Here is a 23,911-nt window from a genome sequence, read left to right as displayed (position 1 = left end):
CACAGAAATATCACTTAGAGTAAAATGTATTAGTGATCCGACTGACTAGGACATCCTTGACATCAATTATTTCCTTTTTAATTTGAGTTGTTGTATCCAGCTTTCCCACCCATCCACTGCTTCCTCTGCAGAATTGAATGTTCATGGATGTCCCCACAGGTGCATGGATGTCTATGGCTTCCTCCCCTGGGCTGGATGCAGATCCCTGGGATCTCTGACAAAGTATTGTGTACCCACGAATAAAATACCTCTGATTCTATATATGGAGCCGCAGGAAACTGGATGCACAACCGTATGTGCATGCCATATGATCCATCATAATTAGTAACTCACTGCAGCCCTCTTTTAGAATTGTTGGGTGGAGGATAATGCTGAAACACCCTTTCACATTTAACTAATCACTGCGGCTGGTTCACACTATCAAAACGTAAGCAAATCTGCACAGATGCATGTGTACACCTTACAATGTAAACGTGGCCTGCACTGAGCAAAAATAACACACACTGAATTCATTGTTCAGGATTTGCCCCAACTTTTCAGCGTCACATTATTCTTTTTTTGTGTTAAGAGTGCAGTGTCGAGCATTCCAGGAATCAAGCTGGTGTGATGAAGGAAATGCAAGTCAGCAATCAAAACAAGCTGTGCAGTTCCTGTGTGGGTTGAGATGCAGTTCCCCAGTGTGAGTTATCTCAACGAGAGAATGAAAGGAAAGGGTGTGCAATGCGTGACTTGCGCAGACGTTTCTTAGCGAACATCTTCATTCTAATGTGCATTGCCCACAATCTGTGCATTTTGTACCCGGCATTGCCATTAGAATGTATAGGTAAGTTTTTGTTGGCAAGTAACGAGATGAGATAAGATAAACACGCATTCCTTTGCTGGGAAAAGTTCATCCTAACGGATAGCCACACAATTAGTGGTTTATGTGTGTGTGTGTGTTTTTGCACTTGAACTTTTGGTGACCAGGGTTTGGTTTTGATATGTACTTTGCCGCTTCATATTACTACATTATGACATTATGAAAGCCATGTAACAGTTTCAGGGTAATTTGTTGTTATATTTGCAAGCTTATTTCACTGCATTATTAAAACATTTGGTACCGTATGTGGCCATTAATATTCGAAAATGTAATTAGCATATTTAATCAAAAACAATTAGGAGCCGGCACTGCTTCCTTTTTTTTAAGTAATAAAATATTTACAAGTGAAATAAACAAAGGGAAAACCAAAAGGCACTTCGGGGAATTGATTCCCTGCACAAAAAGAAGGGAAAGAATTCCAGACTTTAAGCTCCCTCTGCTGGATTCTTTACCTCGCTTCCCCAAGGAGAATCAATTGTGCTGTGTCAATTTCAAAGGAATACCATATCATTGTCATTTCCTCAGTATCCTTGTAAAGGAAGACACGTGAACCGAGCAAATAAGGAAAGTTCCTTTAGTTTGAAGACATATCTATCTTTCTTGGCTGTGCAATATCCATTGTCCCTGATAAAAGACCTATGGCACACATGTTTCAACAGGTGCAACGTTAGAACATATAGTTGACATCATTCTCATAAACCACTAAGTCAAGGGGTACGTTTTTTTTTCTTCTCATAAACTACAAAGGTGTAACTAAGTCAAGGGGTGCAGCTTTTTTCAAACATTATATTAGCACTAGCACAATATTTACTCTGTGTTTGACCATAGTGGGCTTCTTTGAGATGAATATGACCACTTGACTCAATAATGTTTTCCATTGTTTTTCAGTACCTGGACATGAATACCTAGGCAACAACTTGCAAAGCAGAAGACGGCTGTTGTTTTATTTGAAAAACAATACACCGAATAGATATGGAGGAAAAATATACAAGCATTCATAACCACTGGCATTCCTCGGGACAGATCTGCAATCCCTGGGATTTTAGCCTGCTCTGCAATTACAGAAGGGGGCCAAAAACATAACCAAATCTGGTTTAGGCTCGTTTAAAAGTGATAGTCCAGCCACACTGGGCATCAGCAGTTTGATGCCGCTTAGAATTCTATGCACAGGGTCTCATATTTGTACTTACCCACCCTAAGGGTGGACTATGCAATACTGAAGTATAATGGCCAGACAACATTGATAAGATTGAGTATAGTTCAAGAGTGTACTGTTAACAGGCCCTTCCGTGTTGGTGGTCACATAACTAATCTCCTCATATGTTCTTTCATTGAGGTCTTCTCATGAACTTGAGCGGAAGAAGGCATGCGTACTTATGTTAGTCTGATTTGATGCCCACAGTCAGCATTCATTTATCAAAAGACTGATGCTCAAGGCACTTAACTCAAAAACGAAAACCCCTTCATCACCAGGCTCAAAGAAGTGAGATTATTCTGTAAACTGAAAACACATGCAGTCAAGTTTTTAAAGTCTAGAGATTCATGGGGCAATAGCAGCAGCTAGAGATCTGGATCATGTGACACAACCCGTTCTACAAATCTTTGCTCTATGAAACCGACCATGTCCCTGTCAGAGCGTCTTGAAGCACCTATGCAAAAGTACGAGTGTTATTTCAAAACAAGATATGAAATAAACAGACTAAACCACAGGTGTGTAAAAACGAGTCAGGATCCTCAGATCATGAGCTTTAACTACCTGTTTAATGACCTACTCTGAGATATGTGTTGACCTTTTTCACCCTCTAACCCAATGCCTGCCCTCAATCTGCACGCGTCTTCCCCCACACCCAACTCCCTCCTTCCATCACTTACCTGAACACACATTACACATGACAATAGCAAGAAAATCACTGCACATACCTCTTTATATCCAGCATCACACTGCTCTATGGCTCCTCAAATGTAATGGAAATGAAAATGGAGAAACTCATGGAGCCCGGGACACCATTGCCATGGTAGCCCCCTTATATGAAGCTTTGAAGACTTTTTGGAAGCATAGGTCACATGCACACCTTGACCCAATTTTTCACACAAAACACATCCCTTGGTATTGCGTACAGTTGTCAATGTTGCTCATAGCAAACATGATCAGCATGTCAGGCCTTACAATGTTGTAATAGGCCACTGCTCATTAAAGGACTTTGCTGAGCTCTGTCCTTTTAACCGTGTTGGCATATCAACATCATCATTATCACCAAAAGATGCAGCTGCATTATTTAAGACCATTGCAACTTTTTTTGAGCATATCATTCTCCACAAATTGGTCTCTTGGCACAGACTCATCTTTAATTAGAAGGAGAGCTGAATATTTACTGATGGTTACTGTGGGAGAAAGCTCTTGAAGTCTTAGTGGTAAGATAGTCACAGATGGACCAAAACCAGAGATGGGGTTGTCTTCAAAGCTGGCATGTGTTAAAGGAGATAGCTTGTCCTTCAAATCATAATTTGTTGAAGTCTGGGGAGTTGTTTTTTAGAGGATTCTTTATGGAATGCAGAGAGGGTGATGAACGAGGATGAGAGGGGTAGAGGGGGAGAGAGACAAGGAGAGTGAGTGAGCGCGAGAAGGAAGCACACTGAGGTTGTATGTTGGTAAATTGTTGAGCTTTGCAGTGAAAAGGGGTGGGTATAGATTTGGCATCCAGAAGAGAGGAAGTAGTCAAATCTAACAGGGTGCAGTGGCAGGCACTCCACCGGAATGGAGGTGAAAGAGTCGGAGATGGTAGTACACAGTGTTGAACTTTTCTGACAGCTGTAAGCATAAGAAGACGCATATTCCACTGGTGTCAGTTATCAACCAAATGCCGTCCATGAATGGGATGATGACCATTTCAGTTCATTAGATGGCTTCAGGTGGCTTAAATTGAGTTATCCTGTCACAGATCTTTCTAGGCACTTGATGAGAAAGGGGAGGTTTAAGATCAGGTGTTCGTTTTGAGTGAATGAAGGAGTGAGTGAAATAAGGAAGGCTTTGTTTTAAAGAAGGAAGTGTTGAGAAGGCATTGCTGGTTAGGAAACAGGAGTGGAATTATTTCACAAACGGAGGGTAGTCATAGTTATAATAGAGTGCATGAATGTCTGGCATAGGTTAAGTGATTGAAAAACTATGGTTTGCAGATAAGAGAGAACGGGATGTCGCGTGGGTATTGAGATGAGGAAATATTATAATTTCATGGGTAACGATCAACCTTTCTCCCTGACGGTTCCTAAACAATGGCAACATCAGGAATATAGCTCAGTCTGCGATGTACCCATGAAAGCCACTTGGTCTGTCAGCATGTGTGTGCTCCAAATTAGTCTTACCCCTGTGTAAATCTACTTTTAAGTGCACCTGTTTGCATACCTGCATATTCCCAAGTTACACAATTGTAATTAACAAAGCAGTCAAACAGAGCTAACCCTTGGCGACTCCTCGAGTAGTTCACATTAGGGGTGGGTGTCCAGCAAAGATGGTTCCCAAATGAGTGCGGCTGCCACACAATTAATTACATGAGAAAAAGCAAAACGTTGGGAACGGTTCTCAATGCGCAAGCCTTTATATTCAAATGATGGGAACACGTTATTATTCTTAGCCGGTGACTTAAATAATAAGACAGTTTTTTTTAGAAACAGCTTGGATTCTTGAAGAGCTAATGCTCAGTAAATTGTTTTTATTTGCCAATATTTCAATTCGTGTTACTTCACACCAATTTGCTTCTCTGTTAAACGTATAGTGTGAGTTGCAAAGCAGAACCATGTTCGCTTTATGCAAAAGTAAACACAAATGGAGAAATGCTTGGTCATTGCCTCAGCCTATATCGGAGAGAGAGGGCAGTTAGCTACATATAAAATGTCTAGGGTATCTAAAACGAATCAACATTTGAGTGCTTTTCTGGAAACAACTTAATCATTGTGCAACCTGCAATTGGTTCTCAAGACCTGGTGGGTATTGCAGTCAGCCACTTGCAGTCCAGAAAGGGACGGCCTACTTATGAGTGCGTTTCTGATTCAGAGGGGCAGCCAAAAGCCTGGAGCAAGGTGTGCCTGTCACCCAACAGCCAATGACAGCTTCTGGAGACTGCCCTGCTCATGTGAGAAAGGAGGCTGAGGTGCTTGTTGGTACTTGAAGGTCTGACCAAAGTGACCTTCCAGAGACGGAAGATTTTTATCTTTGGGAAACTTCAGTAAAGGACTGTTGCATGTACCCTACACATATGGGTGGGCAGAAGTAGTCCTGTATCACTCTAGATGTGTGTCAACTACAAAACATAACTTGTGCTTGTAGGGTAACTTGCTTTACAGTGAGTCTGCAGAGTTCTGGGTGCCCTTAGTATAGCACCTTTACTAATGCTTTTAGCTCATAGTGAACTTCTGACATGGCACCTTGAGTGATGAAGTCCAAAGAGAGGTTATCAAACCATTTGAACTCTGACAGGTTTCGTGGACAGGTGAAAGTGCCTTTAGTAGTACACGGGAGTACCCTTCCTTTCCATACAAAAATGTAGACAGTTGGACATGGCCACTATTTCCGGTTCAAGCCCCGCTACTCGCCCACACCCCACCCCTTTGATATCGATTTGTTATAAACTTAATATAAATGTTATATCAAAATAATATCACATGTTTTATATAAAATGTATATAAAAATGAATATACAATTAATATACTTTTAATAACAAATTAATATAACATTAATATACTTATAATAACACATGAATATAAAAAGTAATATTAACATGTATATAAACATGTATACAAACATATACAAATTAAAATAAAATAAATATTATGACCCCAGAAATGTTATCGACCGTGCAACAAATGTTTGATATAACTTTCATATAAAATGTATATCAATGCTATATGGACTGGATATACAGTCTAGATATAATATCAATGCCAGCGTGGCAACCTCAGACCTTGGACAGCGGGCAAAACAATCCTGGGTGAATTCACTTTATACGCAAAGTGTGGTTCACAATAAAAAAGACCCCAAGCTATTGGCTTTTGGCAATGCATGATGCTTTTTAAAATGCACACAATGCACAACCTGTGAAACCTGTAGAATCACTGATCTACACCAGTCCTCCACAGCCTCCACAAAGTCCAGCACTGTTTACAGGGACAAATAAAGCACATATAGGTGATACATAGGTGATTTACTCATCAGTTTCTAGGTTGCTGTTGTTTATCTCAATAAATTAATAGCACACATTGCTTTTAGATCAGTTTCCTTTCTATTTGTCATACTGATGCTGCAAAGCCTGAACCAGAGGTCAGAAGGTCAATATGATGGTCGCGGGGTGTCCAAATTACTACCCATGTTCAGAACTGGAGTCAACAAAGTTACTTTGAGCCCACTGTGAATGCCCTCCCATGGGTAGCTTAACTTGCATGTCTCAGTTTAACTTGATTGGTGAATAGTTGGGTTCATTCTGCTGAATTCATAGGCACTCCCCTGTTGATATTCCAGTGTGAGTTACACAGCTAAACCTTGTTCTGTTTATGTAAATAAAATGAATCGAGGCATATATGGTCATGACCTCAGCTTGCCTTAGAAAGTAGGACAGAAGAAGCCAAGAGAAGATTTAACTGGATACATAAATGATGTAAGGGAAACGTGGTGATTTCCCCTTTACAGTGGTGTTTGTGGAGGTGAGCAAGTGGAACTGTAACCACAGCTGGAATTATGATGCAGGGGCTGGGGCATGGTATGGGGCATGGTATGGGCAGATTCCCATAGTCACCACCACACACCTAGGTCACGGGCCAGGGGTTCAGCACATGGAGCATGTAATGTAGTAACATCAATACTGCATGCTCTTTAAGACAGGCTCTGTGGTGGAAAGGTGGAAAGGCATATTACCATCACTGCAGGGAAAACAGTGGTAACCTTGCTTTAAAATGCAAGAGTGAGGAATTTGATCACTCAGGCATCGGAGCATCATAACATTCTGCCTGACAAGATCATACATCTGGAGCTTTTGCGAATGTGTCAAATGTGAACCGAATTCAAGATGGTAAACCGGCATGAACAAGCCACGGTCCGGACAGCGCGAGTGCACATGTTCCTCAATTACTAACACCTGATTTGAAACACATATTAAAATGCAAAAATCAGGAACAGCAAGAGAAAATCACATGCACACACATGCAGACCCTCATGGAGCACTCTAAACACAGGGACAGAATTTGGACATCAAGAGCCAGGAGAGTGAAATAAGAGAAGAGGCTGGTGAAAAAAAGAAGCAACACAGGAGATGGAGGATAAGGTAAGATCAGAAGAGGAAGTGGTGAAAAGTTGAGCAGATGTGGTAGAGGAGAGTATGTTCCGAATAGGAGGTCATGCAAGGAGAATCAGAGACGGTGGAGGTGAAATTTAGATTTAAGGTGGGAGGTGAGAGCGAGATCTGAGGAAGAGGAGGAGCTAAAAGGAGGAGCATATGTGTGTTAGGATGAAGCCATCGTTCTCTATTGGTCCAAGGACTAGATGTAAAGGATATTTCCTTACATTGGTACTAGGCCCACCGAAAAAGGACCAAGAGATCACCAGGAAGTTTTCACAATTGGTCCAAGTACCTGACTACTTCAGGAACCGGACTACTTCAGGAACACTGGAGTTCTATTTCCACCAAGACTAAAAGATTCATGATGTTTATACCCCAAAGACATTTTGTTTCACATTAGTGTACTCCAACTGGAGAAGATAACCCCCATTTCAGTGAAGACTGGCCAAGGGCTATTTGTTTATGATTAACCAGGAGAGGTACCATCCTGACCAAAAAGGAGTTTTACTTGAGTCATTACAGTCTGAATGAAAAGGGAGGAATTGAAGCCTGTAACAGGTGGCTCCAGGATAGTTAAATGTATATATCAAATGATGAGGAGAGATTGAGTACAATGTTACATTTGTTTTAATTGAAGCCCTTTTTCTCACCTGCCGGAAATGACCATTGTTGAAATTGTATCAATAAATCCAGACCTGTAAAACTCAGCTGTGTTTATCTATGAGTGCTCCATCTCAGCTGTCTGAAAGAAATACACATATGAGAGTTGCCTTAGGAAGAACACTGCAAATTATTTAATGTGGCAACCACCAGTAAGTGGACAGTCACGAAAAACTTGAACTGATGCACCATATCAATTGGAAGCCAGGTTTGTGCTCAACTTCCTATTGTGGGGTGCATTTACAGGCCCTAACATAAATCCCTGTCACCTGAAAAACTACATTAAAGAGGGCCACCAAAAACGACTGTGCTTTGTTCCCTGGTACATGTGTGGGAAGCAGTTGAACACTGCATTGAAAAACGGCTCTGCATTTGCTGTTCTGTCATCTGAATACCAAAGTTGTATACTGCATTCAAGACAGCCTTTTGTTTGCTTTGCTTTCGTCTGAACCACCAAATAATGTGTTGCATTGAAAAACGGCTCTACATTTGATATTCTGTCATCTGAATGCCAAAGTTGTGCACGGCATTCAAGACGGCCCTGCGTTTGTTTTTTTCTTTCAACTGAAATACCACAAAGTTATGCACTGCATTGAAAAACAACTCTGCGTGCTTTATTCCATTTGAATGTCAAAAAGTTAGGCAATACATCTGAAAACAGCCTTGTCTTACTGTTCATTCACATGAGGGGCAAGGATTTCACAGCTTTTGTTTTCCCTTTCCTGTGAAAAGCAGCACTCTGAAACACTGCAAATGAATGAAAAGCGGCTTGGATTTTTCTCCCATGTCAAATCAAAGAACCCTGTGAAGAGGGTCTATCCCTCAGTGTCTATGGATCAACTACAAATGGAAATTGGAAATTAAAGAAAGATGTAAATATGTACAAGGAAACAAAAACTATCCATATCTAGTGGATTCATACTACAATGATCAAAACAAGTTGTGCCAAAACAGAGGGAGGAATCCAGGCTATCCGAAAAAACGGTTTGTAACCTTCTCTAATACGAGTAACAGCGCTAGAAGTAGTGATTCAGATAATGGAACCAATGCTAGTACATCACGAGGAGCAGGGAAACAGAAACAACAATTTTTTCAAGGGAGGGCAAAAGGAGGCAGCAACAGTAACTGTGCTCCAAGCTCCGCGCCCTGATGCCCGCGGGCTGTCGGCGCGTTATAAACACATAGACACAGACACAGACATAGACATAGACAGACAACAGCCCCCCCCGGATGCAAACACACAACTGAAACAGAGCACCGCAGAATTGTTAGTTCCAATTTTCAACTTATCTTCACATACTTTGTCTGCATATGAGAAAACATGCTCAGTCATGGATTGAGTTTTGTGCCTACAACTAGGTCTAAAGATTTTCAAACATAGGTTGAGCTGCAAATGTTTTTTAGATTGATTTGCCTTAAATATTTTTTCCGTAACCTCTCCACATAAGAAAAGGAAGGGAATATAACAGGCTTGAAACCACCCTGGACATTCTGGCCAGCTGTGACTATGGTAAATCCAGCTATTGTGGCTTTTGAGAATAAAATCATTGATGAAACATAAAAATGGTTAAAATCCAAAAATGCCCAGCAAGACAATTTGTCTAAAGAAGAAAGGAAACCCTGAAAGATTTACAAGAAAATTATCTGTTTGTAATACAACCAGCAGATAAAGGGGGTGGAATTGTACTATGGGACACAGATGCATATGACATTGAAGTGAAAAATCAGTTGAACAACCCGACATACTACTGTAGATTAGACTTAGATCCAACCCCAAGACTAAACGAGGAAATTAAAAGCCTGATGAATCATGCCTTATTAGAAGGGTGGATTGATCTAAATGAGAAACACTTCCTTATCAAGTCCAACCCGACAATGTTGGCTTTTTATATTTTGTCTAAAATCCACAAAAATACCACGGCACCACCATAACATTGTGTATGATATGGGTGAATAAAAACGTTGGAAGCATATATCAACAAATTGCCACTTCATGGTGGCAGATGGGAGCAACACTAGTATGCTTTTTAAAGACGTAGTGGACGCTTAAAAGCAGATGTAGTGCGCACAGGTACTTCTAACAGAGTTGTGCACACACTGCTAAAAAAAATGCCCATCAGTTTCTTTTGTGGTGATGGGTGCTTATGTGCATGACTGTGCATGTATACTGCAATGTTTCACTGCAGTTTTAACTGGAAGTGCTTCCCAATAACAGCACACATGCAGCCTAATGTTGTAACAGTACATATGAACTGTTGTGGAGAATTGACATTGTAGGGTGCTGAAGTCTTGGAGGCCATTGGTGGATGTGTGTGTCAGTACTTACAAATACCTAATCAGGGCATGGTGGGAAGAGGATAGTGGAAAGGGAAGAAGGACTGTAAATGAAATGTTGGGGTGCGGCTCTAACGGTACTTTGCAAGGAGCATATGCTATATTCTGTGCCTTTGAACATGCTGGCCAATGGAAATGTGATTGTTGCAATTGTCCAATGAGGTGCTTAGATTGTGGGTCACAGAAGAAGGCGGCCGTATTGTGTTTAATTCCTGTGTGTAGTGATGCAGGCAGAGATGAAGAAACGCTAAGTTTTGATAGTGGGTGATCGCTTTGTGTTTGATCTGCTCCAGTATGCCGTTGAAAGAGGCCTTAATAGCAATTTGAATTTGGACAAAGTGGACACTTTGTGGTGCAGTGTCCCTGTACGTAGTTTCCAACATTTGGTTGAAGAATGTCGATGAGTGGCCACTTTAAGTACTGTACACATAGTGAAAGTGCATTATGGAGCATTGCTATTGGGTTCAATAGTTTGGGCAAGTGTATACTATCAACTGAAAAAGGTTATGAAAGAAGTGAATAACATTTTTGCTACTGCAAAGGTGATTTTGTCATGTAAACCACCATGTCCAGTATATAACTATTCAAATTAATGTTGTCGGCAGCCAGAGGTGGGAAGTCGTCTTATCAACAGAAGTATGTGCAACTTTTTGCGTGCTGCTGGGATGTATTCCTGTAAGAATGAGAACATTGGTAATCAATATCTGCACCTTCTCAATGGAAATGGCATTTCTTTGTCGCACAGTGGCAATGATATGTGGTTTTCGAATCTACAGGCTGCAGTGAAGACACTATTGTAAGAATATGAGGCACAGAGCAACAAATAAAAAGCATTATAAAAGCCTGACAAAGGAGTTGTTACTGTGGAAGTTGTTTTTAAAAAAACAGCTTTTTTTTAAAGCAACCACTACAAAGCACATCCCCTACCTTGGTTGACATTTATTCCCCTACTCCCATGTGTGCACACCTGCAAAAAATCGCACACATCGCCACAGTTACAGGGTTGTAAGTGTAACATATGCCGATTTTCCAACTGCACATATTCTGTTTGGGATTGTGGAGGACACGGGATTGCGCAATAAGCTTTGTGGGTGTGCAATACACGCACAGAATGTTCCATACGATCTAGTTGTTCACCTTAATGCAGAGAGTGAGTTTATGGCTGTGTGTTATGCGCGCCACATTGTATGCTCTGTGGGTGATTTGCACATACATTACTTGACAGTGAATTAAAAAGTGCGTACGATGGGAGTTGTGTGCAGTGTTTCATGTGGATTTGTACGCATATGCAGTACCTACACTGAAGTCATTGCTTTCGGTTTCTTTGTGTCAGACTTTGCCAATGCTAGATCCAGAGGACATTATTGTTGTTGCTTGTATAGGGAGAAAAGCACACTATGTGACACAATGTTTAGTGGTGTTTGTGCTGAGGGAGGTAGTAGGGCAGGCAATGATTCTGTTTCCATTCTCCTGCATATTGTTGTTGTTTCCCAATATGCAGCCACCCATGTAGGGACGTTATTTTTCATTTGGTGCGGAAATGGAGAAAGCGCGGAATATTGTGAAGAAGTGTATTTGTGTCTTTTTACAACTTGTGCCATAGTCCTACTATACCAATGGTAATCTATCTTTTGCCAGCAGAAGCATTTTTTCCCCACAAATAGCGTTATTTTTCGTATTACTGCATTTTCCTTTTCTGCCCGCTGTACACTCATTGCTTTGGTGCCCTTTTTGGAAGGACACAAATAATGTTTCTCATTGCTGTTGCTCACTTGCACCCTTAAAAGCGCACTGCGACACGCACAAATATCAATTTCATCATGTACCTACTTCTACCTCTTTCCACTGCAGTTTTTTCCACACTACCACCGTTCCTTCCATTTAGGAAACAATTGTGTGGCGGGTATACGATGCGCGTCACACTTATTCCCTTCATTGCCACTTACTTTGTGACACTGTAAAAGGAGTTTTCTGTGATAATGATGTGCACAAACCATTCCTAAAGGGACGTTAAGATACAGGTGCGCTATTACAAACATAGCATCATTTACAAATACAGTATGCTAAAGCAAAGTTATGTTTACAGTGCAGTAATAAAAGCTATGAAATTCACTAACAAAAAACTTTGTTAAAAGGACATTATGGTTAAGTTGCTTTGCTTAACACATTTTGCATTTACTGCAAAAAACTACCCTAAAGCAACATTATGGTTAAAGTGCTGTACTAAAAACGTATGAAATTCACTAAGAAAAACATTGTTAAAGGGACATTATCGTTAAGTTGTGCTACTACAACCATTTCCGCTTTATTTACAAAACTAGCCTAAAGCATCGTTATGGTTACAGTGCACTATTAAAAACCTATGCAATTGACACACAAAAAACGTTGTTAAAGGGACGTTATGGTTAAGTTGTACCACTACAAAACCCATGAAATTCAATGGAAACACGTTGCTACAGGGACGTTATGGTTACAGGTAAAACCTAAAAACCCCATACGCAACCATAACTCATGCTACCACTGTGCGCTGCAAGGACAAACACCCATGACATCAAAGATGATATCACACATAGCATTGATGACATCACTGATGACATCACAAGTCAGGCACCCACTTTTTTAGTTCAGTGAGATATGTACACTAGGTGATTTTCTTGACTAGCAGTGAGGAATTGCAAAGTGAGAAGGTACTACATTTGTACATCTTACTATTCTCAGATGTTCTTACACTGCTTTCCTTAGGTTTCAGGGTCCCAAACAGACGCATAGCTTATGGGCAGGTTTTCCAAACACAACACTATGTGAGGCATTCAGCGATTGAAAGTGGGTGAACAAAACAAGAGCATCCACCAAAGATTTTAGGTGCGGTTGACACACCAGTCAGTTTCATTCTCTTGAAGGGAGTGGTGGGTAAATCAGTTGACATTATTTGACACATTGGAGGGGGGTCTGAATGAGCCAAGAATCCCTTAGGGCATCGTGCAAGAGGGACATTCTCATCTGATTTTGCTGGGAGGGAGCAGTATGGATTTGGAGATGTGTGTGAAACACCCATCAGTGTCTGTCTCTTGAAGTGAGTGATAAGAGAGACAAATGTCATCAGCTGACAAAGGGGATGAGGAACAAAACTACATTATGGCAGCTTGTGGAAGATTCATTCTTATCAGATTTTGGTGGGAGGGTACACCAGAGATTTGGGTAGATGTGTGGCACACCAGCCAGTCTCCATTTCTTGAAGTGAGTGGACAAGAGGGGCATGTGCCACTTTGTGGCACTTGGTAGGAGCAGGAGATGACAGTAATCCCTGAGGACAGCGTGTAGGATAGTACAAGTGCCAGATTTTGTTAAGCAGGAGCACCAGAGAATCAGAGTGGCAGGTGACACACCAGTTGTTGCCTGTCTCTTGATTAAGTGGATGATTCAAACAAGTGCCATTGATTGACATGGGATAGGAGGAGTAGGAGAATCCAGGAATCCCTGAGGGCAGCTTGTGGGGAGTGTCATGCTCACCTGAATTTGACACTAGTCAGTTGCAGTGTATTGAATTTAGTAGATGAAAGAGAGACATAGCAACTGGGGATATCAGGGAGACAGTTCATAAGGCACATGAATCCCAGAGAGCAGCAGGAGAGAAAGACTTGCTCTCCTAGTTTTGGTGGGAGGCAGCACCAGGGATTTGAGCAGGTGGCACCCCAGTCAATGTCTGTCTCTTGAAGTGATTGGGTGAGACATGTCATTGGGTGACTGCTGAGATGAGTAGCAGGAGAAGCCAGGAATCCCAGAGTGCACCTTGTGGGAGAGTTAATTTCATCTAATTCTGAGAGGGAACAGCAAGAATTAAGGGAGGTGGGTGACACAAATTAGTGAATGACTCAACCAATTGGAGCAACATGTAAACATCCAATGAAAACAGAGATAGGGGCAGCCATTCTGCTTGTCTTCCCTTCCCTGCTGCAGCAGCACATGTTTTGTGCTCCAGAAATGCTTGAATTGCACATAGTCTTTTAGAGATATTATCCAACTCACATTCCACACCCCTGCAATAGTGGCTCTGGTGTAGATGTACGGATATTGCACCATACACAGAGACTGACAGAGGAGGTAACACTTTTAGTTCCATTCAGTAACTCCAGGGAAGACTGGTGAGATGTGCTTATCATATCTACCTAAGGTCAGGGAAGCACAAAACACACTTTATGGACACATGTAAAGTAAATGTGGGAGCTTTTCATCCACATCACTCAGGGAAGAGGGCTTGCAGCAAATATAGAAAGGAGGAGACACTGCACAAATGTTCATAGGAACACCAAAGTACCCATATTTTGGCAAACACACTGTGGGCCTCATTACACGGAAGGCGGAGGACCAAGGTGCTATTAGCACCTTGGTCCATGCCGGTAAAATACTGGCACCGCCTTGGTGGAAAGGGGAATTACCGCCCCATTCCAAGGTTGGCGGGGCAGTAATTCCCCCTTCCACCACTGCCCTTCCCCATTCCCATTTTTGCCCCATAGGGCATAATGGGAATGGGGAAGGTGCTAATTACGGCACCGCAATTTTGCGGTGCCGTAATTAGCACCAAGGTCCCTTAGCGGGTTGGTTTTTAATGCCTGAAAAAAGCAGGCGTTAAAGCACCAACCCGCTAAGGGACCTCGTAGTAAGGTGGTAATGGTTAACGGTGACCGTTACCATTAACGGTGACCGTTAACCATTACCGCCTTCCGTGTAATGAGGCCCTGTGTATTTCAAATTTCACATCAATGACATCGGTTGAAGGATTTATGAGCAGTGTGGGTGAAGGCTATGCATAAGAGAATCTTTGGGACACATTACTCAGTTACCTGGCATGATGAATAGAGATGTGTCATCAACAAGATCAGAAAACAGATGATCTGCTACACAGATGTTTGATCCATATCTACTAGACAAATCACCCATTGGTAAGGATGAAGGCCCACTACAATATTGGTCCACCAGGAGGCCCATCAGGCCAGGCTACTGTTTCTAACCACAGAGCAATCCTCAGATTGTCATATGCTCAACAATTACAAAAGGACATCTATAACATTGTACATACAATTCAGTGCATAAGACTATGGTACTACATTTACCGATAGCCAACATATAAGGTCAGAGGATGGCAAAGTTTTCTTAACCAGTATATGTCAGACACTGAATGCTGGGTGGGTATGCTTTGTGGTATGTGTGATGTAGAAATGAATAGCCATAGGTGTGACTGTGACTGATAGGTTCAGACCAGTTGCTATTTTACACATTCCATTGACTATAATGCACTTAGGCTTTTTCACAGGGTGCAGCCACCCAGTAAAGCTATTGGTCTCTATCACAGAGTTAGGCTACCCTCTTGTGTTCTAAAACTCTCCCACAGTGTATTCCCAGATGCACAGAACACTGCCACTATCATGGGTGGGGCGTGTCCCTTCTAGGTTACGGACTCATTTCTCCCCTGCATCCAAAAGGAGGGAGCAAAGGTGAACCCCATATGCCACCACAGGTTGTCTGCCACCACTATGCCATTTAGCTTTGCCAGGCTAACGGACTGTTAGGGAGAATTCTCAAAAATGTGCTAATTTCCTCCACCTCAGAGACCCCCAGCAACTTTGCTGGATTTTGAGGACTTGATTTTTTTTTAACCTGGATAGAGTGGGACCCTTTTTCCCACTATCGCATGTATTTTAATGTGATTTTATCTGCTGAGTTTCGTTTTGGTTATGGAGTCTAACCAACTCCATAGGCATCATCTTTTACAGTTGTGTCGCAAAGCACATTCAGTGCAGTGCCACAGGGAAGTCCTCCAGATTTCCCAAGGTTTAAATACTTCCTCTGGGATCAACTACTGTTTCCCAGAACAGTGGAGTGGAATTGACTTCACTTAGTCCTGCAAAATTCTAGACCCAGCGCACCCTATTTTACAATAGAGTGCTGGAGGGGTTACCTAGTATCCCCTATGTCTAGTTACTCATGTAGCATTTATATGTTACCCTTTCCTCTCAGAATGGCTGGTGGCAGTGGTTTTGCAATGAACTACCATGATTTACCCCGACCGCAAACTGTTTTCAGTTCCGGTAATCACGGGAGCCATGTTTTTCAAAATGGGGCTGAGCCTCCTTTGTTAAAATGGTCACCGGTCTTCTTTTTTACCATTTCTTTGTGGAAAGGTCCTTCTCGAGTTTATCTCTGCGCACCAAACCAGGTTTGTTCTCTTTGTTCATTTCACCTTTGGCAGGGTTTCTGAGATAAACCCGCCTCTGGCTCCAGAGTGTCTGGGGTAGGCACGAAGTGAGGGAGGTGCCCGAAACTCCCTGTGCTTAGTCTCCTTGGAGACACAAATGCACTCTGTGGTGATTGGCTGGCTGACTGTCCGGCAAGGACAGCCCCCCTGCTGGATGAGTGACAGCTAGGCTGGAATGAATGGGAGGGAACTGAATAAAAAGGAGAGTCTTTTGGCTTGGAAGGCAGAGTCGACCACTGGACGAAGGAACCAAAGAAGAGCTTGAAGAGGACGGCTGCTGCAACTCCTGGACCCTTGGTTTGCCCGGTGAAGCCCTGCTACAGGCCCGAATCGCCAAGTTTACATCAACAGAGACGCCCCTGCAAAGACCACTTCTCCCTTTGAGTTGGTGGGACCAATCAACTTCCAAGTAAGCCACCTGGACACCCATCTCAGAGCTGGTTGCATTTCCTCAGAGTGCTGCAGGAAACCGTAGAGCCAGGAAGAGGGACACCAGATTGTGTGCGTTGCTTGTAAACTGGCCTAAAGCTTTTGGAACATCCTCGGGACTCCCACAAAGCAGGACTGGCCCAGCCTGACCCCCCTCAGTTGAGTGCGGGACCTCAGATGTGAGGAAAGTCCACCTTGACAGCCAGGAACCGCTCTTATTGTTATTTGCTGAAACGCAAGGAGCTGAACCGCGAAACAGTCACTGAAAGTAAAGTTTGCTGGTTGCCAGTTTTGACACTCCCAGTGCAGTGCAGGAGTCCCCTGATGTCCTCCCTCTTGTCCCCACGACTAAGGCCCAGGAACAGTGAGATCTGCAGGGCTGCACAGGAACAGAAGTCTTCAGCTGCATCTTTTCTTCATTACCAAGGTACTGTAAAACAAGTCTGAGAGAACGTACCTCTTACTGTGGAAGTACTTGTAACTTCTGCAACTCACAAGTCTAATCAGCTTGTGGCCCTATATTTGATTCTTATTTTTATCAAAGACTTCTAAGAACTTGTGCAAAGACTTTTCCATTTACCTACCTAAGTGCTGCATCCTATACAAATACTTTTGCCTAAGGACTTTGGCTTAGCCTATTGAATTGAATGACTCTTCTCTTGTTATCTGAACGTATTTGCCCTGCTTAGGAATATTTGTAATTTCTTGTGTTCTAATAACGTTTTCCTTTTACAAACTATTGAGAGTATTCTGTATGCCAACAATAAGGTATTCATGTCCCCAGCACCCTTGTTACTGAAGTCACCTGTGGGTGTAGGATGTGTCTGTGGGCTTTCCCAAAAGTGCCTTGTCTGATCCAGAAACTCAGAGTGTACAGTATTGAAGTGTATGTGTGTGTTACTAGTATATTTCTACCTTCTAAAGAAGGCTTTATAACTGACTGATTACATTATTAATTGTTCATGCAAGAAACCTTGAGTGTAAGAGTTTATTTGAATACCTGTGACTGGGAATCTTTTTGTAACTTCACTACTGCTCAAATTTCCCCTCTTGAGATAAGCCTGGATGCTCAACACACTACCAACACTGTGTAGTACAAGCTTATACCAAAGGTTGGGTTGCCTATACCTGTAGTCATAGTTGCTTGTAGTGTTCCCAGAGGGTACTGCATTCAAACTTTGCCTAACACGTTCTGCCTAAAATAAAGGCAGAAGCCACTGCCCCCCTCATTATGTAATCTATTGGGACCTCCCTGAATACAGGCTCTGCCAGTAATGCACCAGTCCCAACCACTTGTTGGGGAAGTGATGGTAACTGGGGCCTGCCACTGGCTAAAGCTGCTTGTGCCCATGACACCAATGGGGCATGTTGGATGGGTACAAGTGTTTATTTGAATACATGTGACTGTGAATCTTTGTGTAACTTCACTACTGCTCACATTCCCCACTTGAGATATGCCTGGCTGCTCAACACACTACCAAAACTGTGTAGTACATGCTTGTAGTGTTCCCAAAGGGTACTGCATTCAAACTTTGCCAAACACTGGTGGCAGGCGGTGAGGAAATATAGTAGTTTGTTACATTGAGAGTTTGCTTTATTTCTGTTCAACTAAAAACCTTCACAAGGCTAATCCCCACTAGAAAAGCAATTGTAACATGCCAGATATGGATAACTTCAGAAAGGAAGCCCTGATCATGTTAACAGTACATCAACTGGAATCAGGTCTCTCCCTGCAAAAGGAAAGAAAAATGAACTAATTGCAAGATTGTTAGAAAATCAAAGCCTGGGTAGGAGGTCTGCCACACCTACTATACCAGACAATGTGGAAAACGATGAGGATGATAATGATTCAGAGTCTAACTCCAATATTATTGAAGAGTCAGAAGAGTTAGAAGTGTCTCAGGAAGAAAGCCCCTCTTTACCTCAATAAGCTCTTAGGCCTCATCCTTTAGCTACACGGACCCTACCGGGTCCAGAAATTGTCTCTCTTGAAAAAATGAGACTTGAGTTGGAATATAAAAGATTACAAATGCAAGCTGAAGCCAAACATCATGATCTCAAACTGAGGGGAAATGGAATTACAACATGCTCTTGAAATGAAGAAATTGTCTCTTGAAAATGTTTCTATCCCAGAGTCTTCCTGGTATTCCAGTCCTAAGAGACCTCACATGCCTAAGGAAGCTGTGAGTATGTATGAGGTGAAACTTGATATTTTTGATTGGTAAGGTGCTTTTGAATATAACTACGGGATCAGGGTTTCACAGGGGATCAGTTGATTTGTTGGCTTTTGTCTAGGCTCCCCCAGGTTGCAACTGATGCTGTAATGGAGGTGGGGGAACTTGAAAGATTGGAGTATGAAAATGTGAAACTTGCTTTGATAGCTAGATTTGGGAAAACTCCTTCCCGGTACCTTAAGAGGTTTAGGACCCTCAAAAAGAGTGATGGTACCCCTTGGGCTACCTGGGTGTGTGAATGTTTGAAAAACGCAGATGGTTGGGTTAAGGGTAACAGGGTGAACTCTTTTTAAGGAATGAGAAATCTGTTTTAGTTGGAATATATTTTTGATGCTGGCTCTCCTGAGCTGAGACAACACTTGGCTGACTCTAAAGAGATTGATCCCAAGAAGCTAGCAAAAGCTGCTGACTTGTGGGTTGCCAACAGGGCTGCTCACAAGGATTCTGGGGCCACTCATAAAAAGGATGAGGGGAAGCAGCACAAGAAAGATGAAAAAGAGAATTCTAAAACCTCAAATCCAAAAGAGTGCCACAAATAGAAGAAGGGTAAGCCACATGGGAAACCAGGTCAGTCTAGTGAAACCTCTGGTGCTAAAAGGAGGTCAGCAGAAGCCCCCATTTGTCAAAACATTTGGAAAATGTTATGCTTGTGGGTCAACTGACTGTGGGAAAGGGGATCGCAGATGCAAGGGTAGACCTTCAAAGGTCCTGTAGGGTATTTTGTGGAGATTTGGGGCCTGACGGTATTTTATTACCGCCGAAAAATAACTTAGCAATAATCACTCTTTGTATTCAGATTTGGCCATGTGCAACAATAATACAATGGACATGCATTATTTCAGCACCCAGACCTGCATATTTGGTATACGTGGTTGGTGGTATTTTGGTGAGCATAATTCCCTTGTTTTATTTGTGGCCCCAATGTCCAGAATCCCTTATCTTTGCTTAGATTTTTCGTGTGATCACTAGAGAGACCTCAGACCTGCATTCTAGGGATACCACATTTTCCAGTGATAGTGTTGGTGCGCCACCATGGGCAAACTCACTGACTTATTTACGACAGAGAGCTATATGTGGTAGTTTTGTGGTAATTTCCACTACCTTATATACGGTAGGGAGCTATGTTCAGAGAGTCTCTCTTCCCGTTGGCTCATGTACCTCCAACAAGTTATGCTACAGTTACTCACAATTATTCATACTGATTCTGACATGCACACATCTGTCTTAAAATGACCATTGCACTGTTTAAAATCTCCCCACATCATTGGCATTGTAATGGTAAATAGAAAATAAACCACCCGTCTGTTTTCAAATATTTTCTGTATTATAAAAGTTGCATTTAGACATGATCTCATTCTTTACAGAAATAAATAAAATGGTACAGTAAAAGCATTTTCTATGACACACTGCAAAGAGCGTGGCGGAGAACAGAATTCAACTTGCAACATTGGTATTTGATTAAGACACGCACAGGAATCCTACACTGACTGCATATCACCGTACACACTCAGCTCCCACACTTCTCATTACCTTATCTCTTTAGTTGTTCTCTTTGTGAATGTGGCTCTCTTGGATTAACTCCAGCAAAAAGGAACGCTTGCCTTCTCAAGCCGGGTCATTGCCTGGAATTCTCAGCTTTTTCAGATAGGAATGCCTCAGCCAGTGGAAAGGTTTTTCTTTCAGCTTTCCCCAATCTCGACTGCAGCAGGACACAGGAATCTGCATTCAGTCAGGACCCCACAGCCAGGTCTTCTCCCCAGTAGTGCAGAAAGATGTCTGCCTGTCTTTTTCCCTGATACTGCCCACTAAAACTTTCCTCTCAGCCCTCTTTATGACGTGTCCCAATGAAATCCATCATCTCTCATCCTCCTACTCTTCAACAATAGCTTCGCTTATACATTCGCAATTGTTGCAAATCTGACTTCCTCCTTCCTGCAGTTACTGTGCACAACAACACGGAGAATCAGGCAGAGAAGAGAAAAAATCTGCACACTCATTTAAATGGTTTTCAGAGTAGGCCTAATTCTGCAGTAGAGAACACATTTTATTAGTGGGTTATATTAAAATAAGGTTTTATTAGTCAGGTTAATGGTTAATAGGTTAGCTGTTAATTTTCAAATGTGTCTCTAGCAATATAGGCATTTCAGGTGAAAAATAGTGTGCATTTTTAAATGAACACGTGTGCTTTTAACTGTAAAAATAGATTTGCATCTTATATGTTAAAATCGTTTTTTACTGAATAGTCTGTCTTTCCTTGTTAATCTGCTAACCCATATAGCAATGCACCGCACCCTTGTGGTGGTGGTGCTGCAAAAAAAATTGTGCTACTTGTGCAGTATTGCTGTACTGTGTACTGTAACACGCCAAATATCCTTACAGTCCACACTGCCTCCTTAGCCTTCATCCCTGAGGGAGAAGTACATATGACAAGTGGAAACTTTAAACTATTAGCTGAAGACCCCATTGGATTCTCTGCCAGTGTTTCTTTAGTGTCCCTGTGTCTGTGGGAACAGCAGAATATAGATGTGTATAACTCTATACCAGATAACAAAAAAGAATACTACAAGAACAGTGTACTTGTAAATTGTCAGGATACCTCTGCCATTAGAGACACTGGGGCCAGCATCACAGTGGTGGATTTACACGTCTTCAAACCTGAGGATGTTGCTAAAGCACCCAGAAGTCCCACTAAGCTTGCTGGAGGCCCTATCCAGATGATTCCAATATTAACAGCTCTCATCCAGTGCAACAATATGACTCTAAGAATACCGGTTAGTGTACAAAGTGAGGTGTCTGGGAGAGTCCTGTTGGGGAATGATTTAAAAACTCTTGGAGTTGTATCAAGCACCTCCAGGCCTCCCAGTAAAAACAAGCAGTAGCAGACAAGGAAGGCCAGAGAGCTCCCTTTAAATGACTCTCAGTGGGTTGTTACAGAAGAGCCTACAACACCCAGTCCACAGGAGAAGCCAACTTCTATATCCAAGAAGAAAGAGACAAAGGGGAAACCCAAGGACTCAGGAAACAAGAAGGATGGCACTCCTGTGCATCTAAGCAGGACATCCCCGAGAGAACAGTCCAAAGTCACACCTGTGACTATTCAACCAGCTGAGGCTCAGTGTGAGAACCAACCAGGAGAGGTTGAGTCAGCTGCTGAGAATTCAGAGCTGGAAGAAGACCTTCCCCCTGTTGGGGATCTGGATCCTAAAGACCATCCTGAGCTGCAGTCTTTACTGGCGGAAGGTGGTCCCTGTAGGGCAGACTTCAGCAGAGGTCAAAGAGAGTGTCCTACTCTTGAAGGACTTTGCCAACAGGCAGCTTCCCAGCTGGAAGAGCAAGAGCCAGGGAAGCACAGGTTATACTGGGAGGATGGCCTTATCTACAGTGAACCTACTGAGTCTACCCCAGGAGACTACAGGAGACTTGTAGTGCCCCAGGAGGAGAGACCACAGTTCTTACAGTTAGCCCATGAGAAGACCAAGGAAAGGATTTCTCTATATTTCTAATGGCCTAAATTGGGGTCTGATGTAGATACATTTAGTAGGAGCTGTCACACTTGTCAGACATCCGGGAAAAGTGGAGCCAAGAATGTGGCACCTTTGGTGCCACTCCCAGTGGTGGGAGTTCCTTTTGAGAGGGTAGGAATCAACATTGTTGGTCTCTTAGACCCTCCTACAACTTCAGGCAACTGATTATATTGGTTGTGGTAGACCATGCTACCAGGTATCCTAAAGCTATTCCTATGGGTTCTGTTACTGCTGAGGCAGTTGCTAAGGCCCTACTTGGTATTTTTACCAGAGTAGGTTTTCCTAGGGAGGTTATCTCTGACAGGGGATCTAATGTTATGTCCAACTACATGCAGGCCATGTGGAAAAACTGCGGAGTGACCTACACGTTCTCAACAGCTTACCATCTACAGACGAATGGGTTGGTAGAGAGGTTTAATAGAACTATGAAGAGCATGATGGGTGTTTTAGAAGAACCCCTTAGAAGAAAATGGGAGAAGGGTTGGTGAGTGCTCCTTCCTACAAGCCAGTGAGAGTCACTGACTATGTGTTAGGTCTCCGAAGGAGAATGACACAAATGATGACAGAAGCCTCAGAAAACTTGATGCAGGTCAGACTCTGGTGAAGCATTGGCATGACCAGAAGGCCAACATGGTTGAGTTTACTCAAGACCAGCTAGTTCTAGTTATGGTGCCTACAAGGCATAGGGCCTTGCAGAACAAATGGACTGGACCCTTCAAGGGTGTGGGAAAACTTGGAGAGGTCAATTATTTGGTGGACTTAGCAATCCTAAGGTTCTTTCATACCAACCCATTAAAGGCATATGTCTCTAGACCAGACCTGGGAGCTTTTCTTCTAGCCTTTGATCAGGAGGAGGAGAGTGAGGCTCTACCTGACCTCCTCAGGGGACAACCTTTAGATGGAAAGATAGAAGGAGTTAATCTCTCTTCTGATCTGACACTGGAACAACAGGAGGAGTGCAAAGCTCTGTTAAATCAGTTTGCCCCTTGTTTTCACTATCACCAGGCTTGACCACTTAGGGCCAGCATGAGATTCTCACTGGTGACTGTTTACCTGTTAAAAGCAGAGGTTACAGAATGTCAGACCATGTAAGAAATCACATAAAGGAAGAGGTCAACAAGATGCTTGATCTCAGAGTAATAGAGCCATCTACCAGTCCATGGTCTAGTCCAGTTGTGCTAGTACCAAAGGCAGTATCCAAAGAGTTGAAATTCTGTGGGGACTATATAGCTCCTAATGCAGTCACCAAGACTGATGCCCATCCTTTACCTAGGACAGATGAGCTGGTGGACAAT

Source organism: Ambystoma mexicanum, chromosome 8 (assembly GCF_040938575.1).
Source record: "Ambystoma mexicanum isolate Mex_15411 chromosome 8, UKY_AmexF1_1, whole genome shotgun sequence".
NCBI lineage: Eukaryota > Metazoa > Chordata > Amphibia > Caudata > Ambystomatidae > Ambystoma > Ambystoma mexicanum.
Note: the sequence above shows the minus strand (reverse complement) of the source record.